General features: G+C 35.9%; 2 protein-coding genes across 7 annotated transcripts in view; one reads left to right on the forward strand and one right to left on the reverse strand.

The window, feature by feature from the left end:
• The window catches only part of LOC105196261 (glycine-rich protein 5), a 155,386-nt gene that overhangs the window by 927 nt on the left and 135,962 nt on the right, over positions 1 to 18,497 (reverse strand). Inside the window, exons 5-7 of one of the 6 annotated variants that reach the window (XR_005574652.1) lie at positions 644 to 816; positions 483 to 577; positions 107 to 235 (exon numbers count right to left, since the gene is read on the reverse strand). The gene's annotated coding sequence lies outside the window, so the exon portion shown is untranslated. Of the gene's footprint in view, positions 1 to 106; positions 597 to 643; positions 817 to 18,497 lie in introns of all 6 variants that reach the window. The other 5 variants (XR_005574651.1, XR_005574649.1, XR_005574650.1 and 2 more) reach the window with 5 other exon arrangements.
• LOC105196240 overlaps positions 12,210 to 18,497 on the forward strand; it is a 43,268-nt gene continuing 36,980 nt past the window's right edge. Inside the window, 1 exon segment of the mRNA XM_039448593.1 lies at positions 12,210 to 12,686. The gene's annotated coding sequence lies outside the window, so the exon portion shown is untranslated.

Raw genomic sequence — 18,497 nt, forward strand, 5'->3', positions numbered from 1 at the left:
CGTCATCGTGCCGTCCGCATGAATGCAATGGTACGTATCAGGTATATAGAGAGTGACATAGTTTACGAACCCAATTAATGGAATTGGTATTTCGTATGTACCGTACCTGATCGAATAAATAGCTTCTCCTTGTGACGGAATAGCATTTCCGGTTGCATCGTGTTTTGACAACGCCGTTGCTCCTGCATTCTGCAAAGCCAGCTAGGATTGTTTGAGGAGATCTGAGAGACGCTCCCTACAATCGTCGCAACAACTGGATTGGACATGAAACCACCTCACCATGTAAGTGAAAAGAAATTTAATAACGCTAAAAAAAAAAATAAATAAATTGCTCTAAAATATTTCATCTTAAAAAATTGTAGCACACGCGCTTGACCGTTTTTGTCGCAAAATAAACTTCATGCTTAATTCAACCAAATCACTAAATAATTATTATAGCGAAAAAGGCAAACTTTGAGATAGTTCTTAACTTAACTGACTACCTCGAAAACGAGAGCATCGAACCGGATCAGTGTCAACGCTGCTGTCTTCAGCATCCTAAAGCTACCACTTTCGAGTGGAGGGTGTTTCTCATAACCTGCATCAGCGTTCAACATCTATTACTCGTTAAGAAGAAATCCGATTAACTATACGGCCGACTTACATTCTTGGTGGTCTTCTTGCGCGGATGCTCGAGAAATGTAAAAGTTTTCAGCACGGGGAATCCTGGTTCTTTCTGGAAGTGGTCCGAGAATCGGGCCGAGAGCGAATATCACCTCGGTGCCATGTTGAGCGAAACCGGTGATCGATCAATAGACGGGGATGGCGCTCGGTTTTCTTGGTGGAAAATAGGAAATTTTCAGACTTATCGGTCCACGCTGATCATTAACTTGCGGGAATGTTTCATTAAGGCGTTTACACTTCTTACGCATAAATAATTAAATATAATTCAGGGAGCATTTCTTCTTTCCTGCATTTAAATACATACTTTTGCTTTGTATTTCGTTTTTAGAGTTTAGCGCAATCTTGCATGTCGCTGCGGCTGCTTAATTGTGATTTCATAATTTTCCTCTAGTGGCGCGAAATTACTTTAACGTTCACTATTCTCAGTCATGCTGAAACATGATTTCGGAACGACGTCGAAAAATAAAATTTTATCTTCAGATTCTTAAGATTCATAGTTAAGAATTAAACTAATACATATTTTTTTTGGAAAAAGATACTCAAAAGATCTTCGTAAAAACAATAAATAAAAGATCTTTTCTCTTTTCAAATAACGACTTGTCTATTTAAAATCTTGAAAACGTGCGTTGATTGAATTATCTTTAAGTGAAAGTTTTCATATGTTCATATCAGCGCAATAAGAATATATATTAAGTAACTAAACCGATTACAAAAAATTTTAAGAAAATGTGATATAAATGTCAGGATAAGTAAAACTTCAGTTCATAATGTACAATTTATTAAAGTTTTTTCTCTCCTTTCCTAGAGACAAAAAAACTAATTCAATTTGCGAAACTAAAATTTGCACAGCTCAAGGGAGGGGAGACTAAACTTTGAAATGACGACAACTTGGTAAACTTTGATTCGTTAATATAGGTAATTGAATTAAATATAACATTTTTTTGCAGGCTATTTATATTATGCATTAATACCAACAAACTATTTTCGAAGTCATAAAATATTGACATATAAAACTGTGTATTAATATGTGCAATCTGACTCATTGCATGGTGTAAATAATAGTTTTGCAGGATTGTGAGTGATTGACATATTCAACTGAACCACAAAACACCTCGAGAAAAAATATGTTTAAATTGAAGAAATCGTTTCTTCAAATTGGTCCTTTTTTAAGTTGAAGTGAAAGCACCTTCGAGGGAAATAAAAATTTGACTTCAAGAATTGACACCAATTTGTTATTAATCTTCTATTAAAGTAAATAAATTATTAAAATAAACAAATTATTTTAAACAAATAACTCTTTAATTCAAAGAAAGTACCGACGGAAATGTAAGAAATAGTTTAGATGCTCTGATTCTTTGCACGAATAAATTATTTCTCTAATTTTAATAAAAAGTAACAACAAAGAAATTTCTTCAAATCAAAGAAGCTTTTCTATCGTATAGCAATGCACAAATCTGTTTGATACAAACAAATGTATTTTTTGTATCGAAGAAACTTTTCTTTAGATAAAAAGCGTTTTGGAAGCTCTCAACGATAGAATAAACTACAATGAAAAATCCAGTAAAAATTAACAGAATGGCAAAATACGGAAAAAAAATAAAGAAGTAGAATTCGTAAACTTTTTTTTGACAAATTCCAGAGAGAGAGAAGCTCGCGTATGCGAACAAACGCTTTTGAAATCAAACTTGACCCTAAAAGTCGCGCTGGTCGCTTTGACAATCGGATATCAAGAGAGAAAGGCAGAAAGCCTACGTGTGAATATTCGAAGTGCGAGTTGGTGTCAATTTGTCTGTCACGATCACCGGCACGCTGAACATCCAGCTTTTACTTCAAAGCGACACGCTTTTCGCGGATATTCGTAACGGTTAACCCGAAACTTGGTGGTATATCCTATAACGTGTATCTTTCACAGGCGCTTGTCGTCGCATGCAACTGAAATTTCTCGTTTACAATTAAAATGCGTTTTTAAAAAAATTGTGTAGAGTTGCATAAATGACAGTTAAGTACTTCCACCGAGTAATTAACATAATTGTTTTCCGGCGTACATGGTATGTTGTTCCGTCTCACGTCCATTTTTCACTGTAATATAATTTCACGCGCATTTCTTCAGCTACAGTTTAGAATAGCTTAAATTTTCTGCAAGATTTATTTATGATGTTTTACGATGAAGCAAATTGATATAATAAGGGAAAGTAATGTTTCTTTGACCAGTTATACCTTCAATCGCGTTATTCCGTGAAATTTCACTTAAATATTTATAAAAGTAATAATATATGGTTTGCAGTTTGACCGAAAGTACTTTATAAGCAATTCAATTTGAACAATAAAGAAAATTATGCTGCTATAAAAAATTATTTATTATTTGAGTAAATATATACAAAAAGTAAATAGTTTTGTTTCGTTTTAAAAGTTTCTTAAGCTCATATAGTGCTGCGTATATTCTATCATATATTTGAAATATCTATATTGTTGTTGGACAATTAAAACAAATTGTTTAAAATTTAACTATGTCAATCTTAATCTAAAATTCATAAAATTGACAACAAATAGAAATTGTTATGTCCAATAATAGATATTGTACCTCGAAAGAGATAAAGTTAAGGTAAAGTAAAGATTAAAGTCAAAGAAAATTTTGGAAAGAGCATTATAAGAAAATTTTATTTTTGTCATATTGAATTTGTAATAAGAAATTGTTCAGTCGTCGACTGATATTATTTTAATTTGTTGAAGTTATTTTTCATAAAATTTATATGAAACTTTATATAATGTAAAAAAATAAATATTAAAAATATAAACATGAAAATATAAAAATATTTTAATTTCTCTTTTATCTTTTGTGTAAAGGTGCGTCATAAGTGTTGTATCTTTGACCAAAATTCAATTTTTTATGCTAAAAGAGTATATAAAAAGTAAAAATTTGAATCTACAAAAAATATATAATTTTAATATTAGAAGAAATATTTTAGAATAATTTTTGCCTTTTTACATCAAAATAAAACTTGAACAAAGAAAAATGTCAAAATTAATCAACGAACAACTAATTTCCCTTATTATTCTCTCTCAAATCTTAAATTTCTTACTAAAGAAAGATAATTATCTTCTTTTACCGATTATTTAATTTATTTATGTCGATAGAGCAGGCAAGACTCTGGAATGAGTCAGTATGCAGATCCGTTAGATAAATGGTTTAAAACCTAACTCTAAGTTGTTCCGACGTGAATGTAAAATCCATATTAATAGTGTTTCTTCTGAGAAACTCTGCTAAGACCAGTTTTAAGATTTGCGCTGTCTCGACAGATGGATACTGAGAATCAATTCTATATATCCTTGACATTGACATCAATTTGAAAGAGATGCATTTCAAACGTGCCTTAATATTACAGTTGTCTGCATTTTAATCGAACCAAAGCGAAGTTTCAAACCGAACTAAATTTCAGGCAATTGATTAAGCTTTCTAAATAAATAACCTCAATTACATTATCGATAAAAGCTAATGATTGAACTGTTTGCGGCTCAAAATATCGACCTACTTTCTAAGTGTCTCATCCGATATGTCCTTGAGGCAAGATTCAAAAGTAATAGAAGGCTAAAAAGGTACCAAGTTAAAATACGGCGGTAAATCGGGCCTTCATTCGCGCGCACGCGCGCGAAACCGCGGCGTGAATTATTGCGCGATTATTATTATTACTTTTTTTCTTTAGCGACCGGCGATCGTGACACGAAAGCGACTCACAATCCGTAATGCACTCGCCTAAGTGAAAATCGCGGCGCACTCGAACGGGACAGCCGATTACGGCCGTCGGCGAGCCATTAGCGAGTTCGCGCCGGAACAGATCGGTTTACTGCAACACTCTGTAGCTCGATGCTTAATTATTTTGTACCGCAACCGTGCATTTTGGCGCAGCGGTTGCGATCCGGCCGGTTACTAGGCGCAACGACCCGTGGAAAATAGTTCGGCGGCCGGTTCTGTGCCCTTTCCCTCCGCAAGCTCCCGTTTCACGCGTGCCGCGAACCGGTCGTCTTGTACCGGAAATGAAAATAAACGTGTTTTATCGGATAATCACGTACTACGGTGTTGCCCAATGAAACGAGATTGGGTAGTGGATGGGAAACCCGATGAGAAGCGTGCTGCGTTAATTTCAGGATTGCGACCCCAGCGAACGAAAGTGAATTCAAATGAATAGAAATGAATTCGTTTCGACATTCTTGAGCTTGCGACATTCTCAGATTTTTTGAATCCATTTGAAGGAAAAAAAGTAATACAATATGGATGTCAGTACATGATGAATAATTCATTTCGTATTTCAACTCGTTTGAATTCAAAAATAATATAATGAGGCATGAATCCATCTGAATTAAAAACGATAAATAGCAAATTTCGTATTTCAATTCATTCGAATCCAAAAATAATATGGGATATAAATCCATCCGAATTAAAAATTATAAATAGCGCATTAAGCATTTCAATCCATTTGAGTTCATTTGAATAAAGAAATACTCCGGACTTGAAAGCGCGAACTCGGATAAATTAAAATGAATTGCAATTTTCAAATTATTCGAATTTATTTTCGTTTGTCGGGACATTAATTCCAGGATTGCGATCGCAGCAACCTTGAAGGAATTGAAATAAATAAAAATAAATTCATTTCGACATTTTCGAATTTACGTGTCAGATTTTTCGAATCCATTTGAATCCAAAAATAATATAATATGGATATGAATACTTCCGAATTCAAAATGATGAATTAAATGGCTCATTTCGCATTTCAATTCATTTGAATCCAAAATTAATACAATGAGATAAATCCATCTGAATTTCAAATTATAATAGCTTATTTCGTATTTCATTTCATTTATAATCCAGAAATAATATAATGGGACATGAATCCATCTAAATTCAAAATGATAAACAGCGCATTTCACATTTCAATCCATTTGAATTCATTTGAATCCAAAAATGTTCTGAAATTCTAAAGTTCAAATTCGGATAAATTAAAATAAATTGCAGCTTTCAATTCATTTTATTTTCGGAACTATCAAGCGCGGCAACAGAACAGATTTTTGATAAAAATATCGCTCATTTGTATTTCGTTTATAGTCCAAAAATAATATAATGAGATATGAATCCATCTAAATTCAAAATGATAAACAGCGCATTTCGTATTTCAATCCATTTGAGTCCATCTGAATTCTAAAAATATTTTGAAACTCCAAAGCGCGAACTCAAATAAATTAAAATAGATTGCAATTTTCTATTTATTTGAATTTATTTTCGTTTGCTGGGACTGTAAAAGCGTGACAGCAGAATATTTTCGATAAAAATATCGTGCCAGTTTCACGTGGGTGTTTTTTTTTTTTCTGCGAGAAGGTGGGTGTTCAATGATGTGCGCTTGCTAATAGCAATCATGACGAGAGAAAAAGGGAACAATTATGGAAACTGTAAAATATCGCGCGAGCCTTCAAAGTCTCATTATACTCGGTAATTGAAGACACGACATGAAAATACATAATTCTACGTGCACCAGAAGTAAGAATCTTAGAGAAAGTTTAACTTCTAAATAATAATTCACAAACAATGTGCAAAGGAGCTGCGAAGGCCGCGCAGGATATATCTTCGTGCAAAAAGATATTCTTAAATATTTCTCAGTTAGTCACGCTAACAAGCGTTTCGATTCCAGCATCGGTTCATCTTCAGCGTTTAACGTAATGTAACTCAGAATGGTTGGAATATAAAGATGTGCTTAACAAAGGTTGATTTCGATAATAGCTGTCGTTGGTTTGCGTGACTCTCATAATTCCTTTATGTACATTGCTTGAATTTCTATTTCTCCGTGAGCCTTTGTTCGAGATGCTTTTATTTTCTAAATAATATTTATTTCGCAAAAAGTATAAAGGGAAATTCCCCCCCCCCCTCTCTCTCTCTCTCTCTTTTTCTCTTTTATTTTTAGCATCGTGGACGACGTAGCGAACTGCATCGACCACCCCTTCCAATACCATTGATCTCAGAAATCCATCTCGTAAAAAAAATCTCGACGTTGTACAGTGATATATTATTTTCTCTTTCAGATTTCCGATTTGTAGATAAAGTTTCGGATGTCGCCGTTTCCTCCAGGACGGCGGAAACCGCTCGGTTGCGCTCGAGAAGTAGGGAAAGGTCACTGGCATCGTAAAAACGCGGTGGACGAGGTGCCGACGTTCTCTGGTGCCCTGGGGCACGATACAATTATGCACCACCACCACCACCTCCTCCTCCTCCTCCTCCTTCGTGCAAAAGAGAGCAAAAAGACAGACGTCGATTATAGCACGGACAAGTTTTACGAAACGAACGTGTAACGGCACGTACTACTTCCACTGTGGGATATACATGTGCGTGTGCGCGCGCGCATTCGCATTCCGAACTTTCTTAAGCAATTATGTCATAACACACGGTGCCCCCCTTTTCGCATCTGTACCTCGCGGTCTATGCAATCTGTCCTTCCTCCCTCCCATGGCGACGACATCCGTCCTCTCGCTCGCAGGACGCAGATCGCAGACGTAGACCCGAGCTCTCCGGCTATCACGTCGTCACTCGGTTGAGAATCGAATTTCACGCTAATGATTATAAAGTGCCTGCCATTTGCGGCTGCATACGCGACGCTCAGGACGAGAAGCGCGGCTTTTACGTTACTAATCGTTTGAGAAGGAACGAGTAAATTACGAGATGTTCTCGGATTAAGGAGCGCGTATAATTCGCACGTTTAATTTTGTCGTCGAAATTGCATTCAAGATGGGGATTACAAGTTAGGAGATTCATGTCTTAAACGCTCGCATTTTCTTTAACTTAATCCGATTCGTGAAACGAAGAACTCAAGGGGGAAATGTATAGGAGAGAGTTGTCAAATGCGTACCACACAGGTTGTTTTTTTATTATATTTCTCCTTTGGTGCTGATTTCTACGCAAATGAACGTTGGAAATTGTAACTTGATGTTTCAGATACTGTTACTGTTATAATCTTTAAACTTTCATCGGTAACAATTTAATTTATTATAAGCCTCTTGCAATTTGGTGCAAAAGATATGATTTAGGTTCGAATTTATGAATTAAAATAATTAAAAATATGAGGAAACGTTATCTAGTATACTTATTCTATTAATAATTTATCAAGGAAAAAATCAAATATTTAATAATTAATAAATAACAAAATATAAAGACGTGTCGAAATAATACTGACTTGAATTTATTTTTGCCTTCAATATATTTTTATTTATATCAATTATTAAATTTATTATTTATCACTTATCAATCTTATTACATTTATTGTAATAAAATTTGTAATGATTACACAATTTTAGAAGTTTGATAAAGGCATCGATTTAATCTTCGCATTGATTGCAAAGGTGCATACACAATAAATGCGAAATATTCTACAATAAATCTTCTTTTACGAATTTATAAAAATTCCAATGAAGTTGCATGATTATATTTTCAGCTACATGAATTAAAAAATCTACATCAATTGTATCTAAGTTTTTAAAGTGTTATTAGCACGTACAAGACAAAGTGTAATTTGTTAAATTTCAATTTATTTCTCATTTTTTATTTGTTTTATACTTTTGTCACTGAATGCCGCTTACCTTCAGTAAAATTGTAAAATATTGATGAGGTAAAATTTATGCGACCGGTATCCCTGACAAAAATAGTACGTTCATTAAATATTTATCGAAGTGTTTATGAGATGGAAATTTAAACATGGAATTATATACGAAATGTTCACGACTGTTTGATTGACCGTTCGAAAAGCGTTGTTTGTTTTCAGAATGTTTACAAATGTTTGAGGAATGTTTCATTAAAAGTGCTCCATGTTTTCAGAATGTTGCGAATGTTCAAAGATTATTTTGTACCGTTTTGTTTCTATAGGAGCGCGACAATCGCAGTCGTAAACGTCTCATGAACAATTCCATGTTTAAATTTCCATTTCATAAACGCTTCAATAAAAGGTTTTTAAAACTTCAATTAAACACACACTCAATGCTTAAGCAAACAGCTCTTATAAACATGTTATATTTCACATTCAGCAACTCTCCCCTTCCGTAAACGCTGCCACAATTTTATTTTTCATGAACAGACGTTTATATATTAGATAAATTTATAAATTACATCGGAAAACGCGACAATTCGCGACATCATTCACGTCAGAGACATATAAAAAGAGACTACGTGCGTATCGTGTATCATAAAAAAGTATTATACTTATAATTAGAAAAATTAACTACCTTAAGAATTTTTATTTCAAGTATATTTGCGCTTTACATAAAATCGCAAATATCCCAGCGTCTCTCGCGATTGCGCCAACCGCGCCGAATTTCAATGTGCGCCGCGTTTCTGGAGAGAAAATGCGGATCCCAGGCTCGCCTATGATATCCATCTCCTATTGCCTCACCGCTTCACGCACGGACAAGAACGAGCCTGCTTATTACACGAATTTCACGGGGGACTACGCTAATTAACCTACTGCTATTGCTCAAAAGCACCGACCGACGCCGATAGCAGACGCGCTAACAATGCGAGTGGCGTATACACATTCGTTACATGACTCGTTTGCCGAACACGGTGTTCGCCCTGCTGCGTCTTCCTTTTCCACTATCTTTGCAACATTCGCAACCCGCGCACCGTTACCGAACGGTTTACGACAGACGGGAGAGTCCTCTCTACGACTTTCCGCGGCGATATCCGCGTCCACCTCGCAGTTTGATTTACGATAATTATCTTGTGACATTCGTAAGATCGCCGTTCGAGGAGAAGGAGGAACCACGGAGAGAATCGAACTTTCGCAGTAACGCACCGCTGTTCGCTCTTTTTTTCCCCTCCCGTTTTTATTATATTCTTCCTTTACTGCGGTCATTTATCTCCAACGATAATCTTTACAATTTTCCTTTGTCGTTTTTTACAAAAGTCACCAGATACTTTCGCATGCTGTTTGAAGTTGACGTGACGTGTACGCGTATAAGAAGAAAGGGGGCATCTCTTTGATGCAAGATTCAACTAATTCGGAGTCGAAAATTCCTCGCGTGCCGGTACGCGGTTACGAGTCTCGCAATGGTAAAAGAGTAAATTAACCGCGACCCGGTTGGTTTCCAAGTTATCTTGCTGAAATTTCAGCAGAGTATCCAGTGTCCCTTCCGCTTTGCGGAATTATATCAAAATAACTGTAGCCGGTGCAGCGTGTAATGACAGCAACTTCGGCAATTCCGATACCGTGTATGCAGTTTCAATTTTGAAGCGGCAATTTCGCTGTTAATTCGCGAGCCACCCGAGCGGTGTTAACGTGACGATAGATTCTTGTGACAAAACTAGATAGGTAGAACGTACTGCTAATTAAGAAAATCACGCGGCTGCAATCTCGGTATAATATTAAAATAAAATGAATATACATTCGAGAGAATTCTCTCTTGGAATTTATCCTCGCAATCGTGAAGCAACATAAATTTCGGAGAAATTTATACTCTTGGACTACGTCCAATTTTAGCAAGGTTTAGTATTCTATAATATAAAATAGTTTGGTTAAATTTCATACTGGAAAGAAAATTTGTCGAAAAATTAAAATATTTTGCTCGATACGTTTAACTGAAGTTACGTTTTACTGAGTTGGTTTAAGTTAATTCTTGATTGAAAACTTTTAATGGCTGAATAAACAATACTTTTTTTTTCATGCAACTAAAATTGTTGAATCAACCTAGTATTTAGTTGAACGTATCGGAATAAATATTTTTCAACCAATTTTATTGAAGTGTCTAAATACTTAGCTGAATACAGATCTGAAAATAATTTTATCGTAGCATCAAAGTAATTACGGATGTTTAAGCGTGATGAGCAATGTTGCAAAAAAATTTCAACATTCTAGCAATTCTGTTTGAAAGTCCGTCATAATTATTTTCATGACCCAACAAAGTTATTTTCAGATCTGTATCCAACCAAATTTTCAAATTTTACTTCGGCAAAACCGGTTTATCCGTGTGCAATTTTATTAAAATTATAGAGAAGAAAATAGCATTGTGGCTATCCCTATTATCTCCCCTGTTATTAGGTGACAAATTCTAATGATCGCTTATGGAATTATTTGTTAAGTAGCCCGACGTTACGTAGTGGTGTTAATACGCCATTACACAATAGCTGATAATTATAGAGCGTTTTAATTGTCAGTATTTCGAAACTTTTTCAAAGTACATTTTAACATTTAATTGCACATACTTCTTCATTGTTTTTAAACTTGAATGTATTATTATACGGTAGGTAGTTTTTTTTTGTTATATAACTTTTTATTCGACTATACACATTTCGAGTTAGTCAAATTATTCAGCAGCGTAGCATTTCATTAATGTGGCTATTTAAGCGAGATTTTCATATCGAAATATTTCTTCGATAAATCGATTGCCACTCTAGAAGTCATCAATATCATTTTATCCTTGTTTAACGTTAAACAAGAATAAAATAATGCCTCTAATGTTTCTAAACGCAGAAAAATTTTAAATGACGGAAAATTAAAAATATATACTTTTGCAACAAAATACTGTATATTTTTAAATAAAACAAATTTATTAAATTTTGGGGTGGCCATGTTACCACCCTATTCTTCTCTTTTATCTATTATGCAATGTCCTTGCACTTTTATACATCACGTCCTAATAAATATTGCATTACTTTTAGTATAAAATCTATTAAACAACGCTTTAATAAATATAATCGTTCGAGTTTCAATATAAAATATTGATTATTAACAAAGTTATCGAGTGAAATGCAAATAAATGCCACATTACTATATTTTCTTCTAGTAAAATTTCCCGAAGGCTAAGTTGTCCCATGACTGCCATAATTTTGAGAATAAAACTCTACAAGAAAATTTCCTCCGGGCAAGTGGAGAAATGTAAGAAATAAATATTCGAATAAAAGAAAGAATTATAAGAAGATTAATGTCCACTTTCATCAATGTATAGATTAACTTTAATCTCGGTTTAATTTACTCCTTAGCCTTTTCTGAATCTAAAAATTGGAAAAAGATAAAGAGTAAATTAATCTGAAATCAAAGTTAATCTACATTGGTGGTAATGGGCATAAAGAAAGTCTTGATCGAGAAATAATAATGTATCGTACTGTTTGTTCTTGAAAATGTTGCTTTCTCTCGCTACACCGTTAAACGTACAACGCTACAACGCGCCGGAAGAAACCGAGCACGAAAAATCGAGATCGCAATGCTCACCGAACGAAATCAGCATTCCCTAATCCGTGGCAACAACAACGAAAAAAAAAATAGTACGCCGCGGAATTCGTTAGCATTAATTGCCACAAGTTAACGAGGCTGCGAGGCGGCGCGGCGCGGCGCGGAAAGAATTCGCGAGCCACCAGCACACCAGCCACCGCGAGAGCGGCCGCGTGGCCGATCTTCTTCTCGCGTGGACGTTTAAATTTAGATGGTTCCGCGTAACGCACGCGTGGACGCGAGATCGCGTTTCCCGGCGCGCGGTTCAACATCACGCATAACTTTCCACGAGGTGGAAAGCACGTCGGCGCGATCGGCGAGGTCTTTTTTCGTAGCGAGTAATAGTGAAGTCGATTCACGGAATAAGAAGGGTCAGGCGAAGCCTACTTTCTTCCACTGAATTGTCGCGCGCTCGGGGCGGGAAGGGGAACTCCAGTTCGGCTTTATGGTGGAAACCTCGCGAAAGGGAGAGAGAGAGAGAGAAAAGAGAAAGAGAAGGCCTTCTTCTCTCGCGAGGCCGCCGGTCAGCCAGTATGTGCTAGTCCCGCGTAGTAGTAAATGTGAGGCGGTAAAACGTAGCGGCTGGCGATCCTCTCACGATCGGTTCGGATAGGATCGGATCGCGCACCGCGCACTTTTGAGTCACGCGCGAGAGCGTGGTGAGTCGCAAGGCGGGTTCGCTCGTCGATTGATCGATAACGCAACTCTGATCTAATTCATTGATCGTGGTGATCCCCGTGGTGGATACTCGCCGTGAGAGCGTGTCCGACCAGCCGGAGATTCGCACAAGTGAGTACGCAACGCTCGTCACCCTGACAGTGATTCATAGTGGTGTATACAAAGGCGAGAAATTCACTCGTACGCGGAGAAAACGGTTTTGCTAGAGCGTCTAGAAGCTTAGCCGAACGCGGATACGAAGATAAGATTTTGTTGGGCCATCAAAATAATTATGTAGAACGCGGCGAGCTGGTTTTTGCTAAACTGTCGAAGCCTCTTGCACACTGGAAAGAGAGTTTGGTAATAGTTACCAAATGCTGAGTGAGACAATGTCAATTAAATGCTCGGTTATATTTTTTCCAAGTATTCAGTAAGTGCAATCGAATTTAGTAATACTTGGAAAATATTGAGAAAAGTAAAATTATTTTTAATTATTAGTTAACCAAGTATTTAATTGGCATTGTTTCACTTAACATTTGACAGTCGTTACTAAACTCTCTTTCTAGTGCAGCATTGCTCGTCACGCTTGAACGTTCTACATAATTGTTTTGACCGCTCAAGAAAATTATTTTCAGATCTGGGTGCGGCTGAGTCTTTGGATATTTCGGCAAAAATCAGTTCATCTATTCGTCTAGACGTAGGAAAATTTTTTCCTTCGAAAAATTACGTAGTGACGAACGATACGATTACATTTTTACGAATCGCTCGATCCAGACAAGCGGGTAAAATACCGAGTTAATTTCTCACGTGACGATCAATTGATAATCTCGGACTGGCGCCTTACTTCATTTGTCCGACGGACACTCTAACACTTGGATAACGGAAAAGAAAAGGGAAAATGGCACAGTTTATCGGGAATCGAATCGGCCGCGCATTCATGCATTATTATGATCACGATGCAAATATTGGCTCGGGTTAATGTGATTATTGGAACAGCCTTGAGCCTCGGAATACGCGTAATCGCGCGCGGGTGTGTTAAACCCCCGGTAAGCAATATATGTTTCCATAACATATATTATTTGTAATCTTCAAAGAGAAATTAACATTTTTTAATAACAAATTACATTTAATATGTACGACAACGAAATATCATCTTTTATAAGTTCATATAATGTTTGATGGGAAAAAGTCTTTTGTCAAGTAAAGGAAATTAAAAATAACAAAAAACTGCATGAATTATTTAAAAAATATGGAAATTTTGCAGAATGCGTATCTCATCGATACTTTATATTTTTACTTAATAGCAATAAATAAATAAAATTTAACATATAACTTCTGTAAGTGCTAAAAATATGTTTACAAATTTTATGCAATTAATAATATTTTTATATTTTTATTAAAAAAGGTTTATTATAAAATATTTTACTATTTTATAATTTATAAAATTGTATGTAAAATCGCGAAGAATATTATTTCAGCACCAAAATTTTGCTATAATCGTATATAATTTATTTCATCTGTAATTGTATTATATACAAAACGCAATCTATATAGATTCAATTGTTACTTATTAAAATATTTTACATTCACTGTATATTTGCAATTATTATAAGATTAAGTCAATATCCATATAAAATTTATATCAAGTTTCTAAAATTTTATCATCATAAATGACATTAATACAGTGCTAATAAATGATAATTGTAAAATTAATAATTTATATTATAAGTCAATTGGAAAAATAAATGCACACAAGCCACTTTTATTTCACTCATTATCTTTCCACTACCGTTACATAAATATTAATTGTTAAATATTTAATCCTTTTTTCCAATAATTATAAAAAAAATAAATATCAGTTAATGGAATTCTCTATATTTTTCATTACATTAATTCACATAAATTCGATACTTGCAAAGGCGATACGGTTCAGAAGACTCACAGAGGTACGATTTAGGTTAATCATAGTTTTTGCGCACTGTTGCAAAAAGACTCGTAATAAATATAAATTGTTATTGACGAAAGTTTAAAGATTATAGTAATAGTAATGGATACCTGAAACACATCGAGCTACAATTTCCAACGTTCATTTCCGCACAAATCAGTATATATCATACTAAATGGGAAACGTAACAAAAAATAACTTAAGTGGTACGCACTCGGCAACTCCCCCCTCCCATCCGCGCAACATGATACGCTGCTTAATTACCAGAAAAATTAGATGTTCTAATCATGTTGCCGCATTATCGTGCGCCGATCTCCCGTTTCGCGAACAACATAATCATATACGATCGTGCGTTGTCGAATCCCGTGAATTATCTTTCGAATATTAGCAATGCAAATTACCCAATCCGTGGCAAGACGCGCGCGTAACCCGGTTTATCGATTCCCAACGATTCCGCGACATCTTCAAATCGACCGTTACTCGCGGATCGTAAATCAGGATAAAATTCGAATCGGTGAATGCCGCGATACTGGACACCGTGTCGCGGCATCAAATGTCTGCCGCACGGATACTTTATCAAGGGTACACGCAACGCATTGTACGCGCCGGCGTTAATGTGCGAGAAGAGAATCAAACTACTTGTCACATAGTTCCGCTATCGGGAATGCGCTTGACGTTAATATACCACCGATACGTTGGTAACGTCGCGCAACAAACGCATTGTCGCGAATGTAAATTTCAGAATTTCGCAGAACACTCCCGCGCCGGTCGCGGACATTAATAATCTCGCCGGGGATAACGTTACGTCCATGTAGACGGGCATCATCTACCTCCCGGACAGCAGTTGTAAAGTGAACCCGACGTATCCTAATAAAAAATGAACCGGGCGAACTTGCTTTACTTTGTGCGAAGTTGTCACGCGTGTGCCGGGCCCGGCAGGACTCTGCTGGCGCGCGAGCACGCGGAGAAATTCTTATCAAAAATGTATAGCTGCGGAATAAAAGATACAAGAACCATATAAACCATCGCGCTCAGAAAACGAGAAACTGTCCGTTAAAAGTTTCAACTGTCGGCCCGGTCAGCCGGAAGACTCGAAATAACGACCCGAAGCCACGAGGCGTGACGCGTATGAGGAGAAATTAAAATGTTGAATCTTTTTTTTGTAATTTCCTTCTTTAAAAGGTTTAAAAGAAAACGTAGAAAAAAAATTAACGCGAAAAAGCCAATCGAAACTGTCGATCTCGACGGCGGATTTGACGTGTGTAACGCACGAAAAAGTATCTTTCTCGTTTCCCGTCCGTTAACGGTTTACGGCGACAGCGCGCTTGACGTGCAACAATCGTCTCTTTTCTTCTTCTTCTTCTTTTATCTATTTTTTTTTTTTTACGATCGCGCGTGTCAGACATTTATGGTCAGGGCGTATATCAGGGACGTATCGGTCACAATTCCGGATGCGCACGGATCGCTCGGATCCGCGGCGCTGTGCGCCTCTATTTACCGAAGCCGCGTATATCGCGGCCATTTATTCGGGCACGGAAGGGGACCGACGACGCGACGGCGGCGGAAGAAAAATACGCTGAAATATACCGGGAAGCACCGGCGAATGGATTCACGGACCGCAGACACGGCCGTTCGATAATGTTGCACTTTATATCGCAAATAATAGACGACGTCCGTGCGCGCCGCGCCGCGCCGGAAGCTTTGTTCTCCGCCTCCTCTACGTATGGTCATCTGGGTTACACATCCGAGTGTTACACATTTTGCGCTGCGTACGTCTCGTCGCGGTATGTGTACGCACACACCTGTTCGCGCCGAGTAAATATTTCATTGCGCGTTTGAAACGGGTCCCCTTCTCACGCGGATAACGACGGTATCCCGTGATGTGAGATCTATTTAAATACATACCCGATGCAGTGAGGCGTGTCGCGCGTTTGAGGATGCGCAATTTTTGTGATTTACCGCTAGCACCGCGATTCTTTTTCTCTCTTTCTCTGTCTCTCGAATCGCAACGCGGCACGCAATTGGATTTTCAGTCGCGACATCGCGTGCGATTTCAAATCACAAAGAGCAAGTTCAAGATCGAGCTCGTGAATCAAGTATTTATTCTTCAAATATTTATGTTAGGGGAATGGTAAAACAAGAAATTATCTTAATCTGACGTGATTTAAATATTACTAGCGCACATTTCGATTCCGAGTTGTTTTGAATACTGATTTTTTAATAGTAGACACGAGTTAATCAATTTGTTTGAAATCTGTTTCTTTTTATTAGTTAGTGATAATTTTGTAAAACGTGGTGTGTTCAATGGTATAAAACTAATATGAGATGTACAAGACATCGGAGTGAATACAAGAGCTAAGCACTTCTATTTTACTGCACTACCTCCTTCGCTATTCACTCTGCACTTGCGTCTCACGAAACAACCACTAAGCCTTTTACACTCCCTACAATAACCATTTTACGTAGGTTATAATACATAATTGCGCTACTTACTGCACAAATTGCTGTTTGCTGCACAAGTCAACAAATCGATTTAACTCATTAAATCCGGAAAAAAGTTTCTTCGAGTAAAAAAAAAAATTTGTTTGACTCAAAGAAATGTGTGCGTTGCTGTAGAGATAAATTTATTTGATTTAAAGAAATTTTATCGTTGTTTTTTTTTATTAGAATTAAAGAGATAGATTGGTTGTGCAACGCTAATTTGTTTTTAATAAAAGAAATATATTTTCTAAACCATAACAACTATATTATTTCCTACATTCCTGTCAGTATTTTTTTTTAATTATTCGTTTAAATTAAACAAATAATTTAAACAAATCATTTATTTACTTTAAAAAAAGGGTAATAACATTTCCTGAAATCAAATAAATTTTTATTTTCACCTTAATTTAAAAAACCCAAATTAAGAAAACAATTTCATCAATTTAAACATGTTTTCTCTGATTGTGAGTGGTTTTGTTAACAAGCCTCTTCATTAAAGTCTCTTTATCGCAAGAGTAAATTTATCATGTTACTAATTGTAAGTATTTAATTAATATAAATCTAACAATTCTATAATTGTTTAATTAATCTAAATATTTAATAGTCTCACACGCAAGAACTAAAAATAGTTGAAGCAATTAAAATGCTGCGAGCAACTCCTAATATTACAAGAAACAAGACATATTTCCTCTTTCTTTCTTCGGCAATATTTTTTCAAGTTCAAGTAGATTTTGAGAAGTTTGTTTAAATTTCCAGAAAAATGATTATTGCCTTTTTTACTTTTATACTGCCAATTGTCGCCGTTTTTCCGCGATGCTGATTGATTCTTGCTGCGCTAATAGTGAACTGCTACCGTCGCGATGTTAGCAAATATCAATTTGTAGAAATATACATAAATGAAAGGTCTTTAATGCAATTTATTTTCAAAAGGTAAAAAATAAGAAGCTAAATGGCGCGCACGGAGCGTTATATCTATGATGTTTGGTAATAATAAAAAAACTGAAATCCCAACACAATACTGATGTGATATAAAGATGTATTACAGAATGGCTGCATGTAAATTACTCTCACTCCAATTGTTTTACTTCCACGGCATAAATCTTCACGCGGCGTAAATACAAAGTACCGTGTCGTAATTTAGAAAAAAAATGTATATATTTATAAAATATTTATTTATATATTTATATTTTATAATATATATATATATATGACAAAAAATATATAAAAAAATACATACACATATTTTTATCTACATTTTACATTCCAATATATTTAAATAAAGATTTTTCGTCCCCTTGTACGTAACACAGAGAGACGTTCGCAGATGATGTTCCTGCCATATTCCTTTTACGACATCCATGATGTTACATATGTGCGTATCCGATCTTTCTTATATTCCGGCCGAATACTTCCGAGCTGATCGATTTCGAATAGCGATTGATTCATATGGAAACGTAACTCCATCAATCTTCCGCCGATGCTATCGCGAGCGTGATTTTATACCGGTTTTACACCCA

This window comes from Solenopsis invicta, chromosome 4 (genome assembly GCF_016802725.1).
Source record: "Solenopsis invicta isolate M01_SB chromosome 4, UNIL_Sinv_3.0, whole genome shotgun sequence".
Taxonomy (NCBI): domain Eukaryota; kingdom Metazoa; phylum Arthropoda; class Insecta; order Hymenoptera; family Formicidae; genus Solenopsis; species Solenopsis invicta.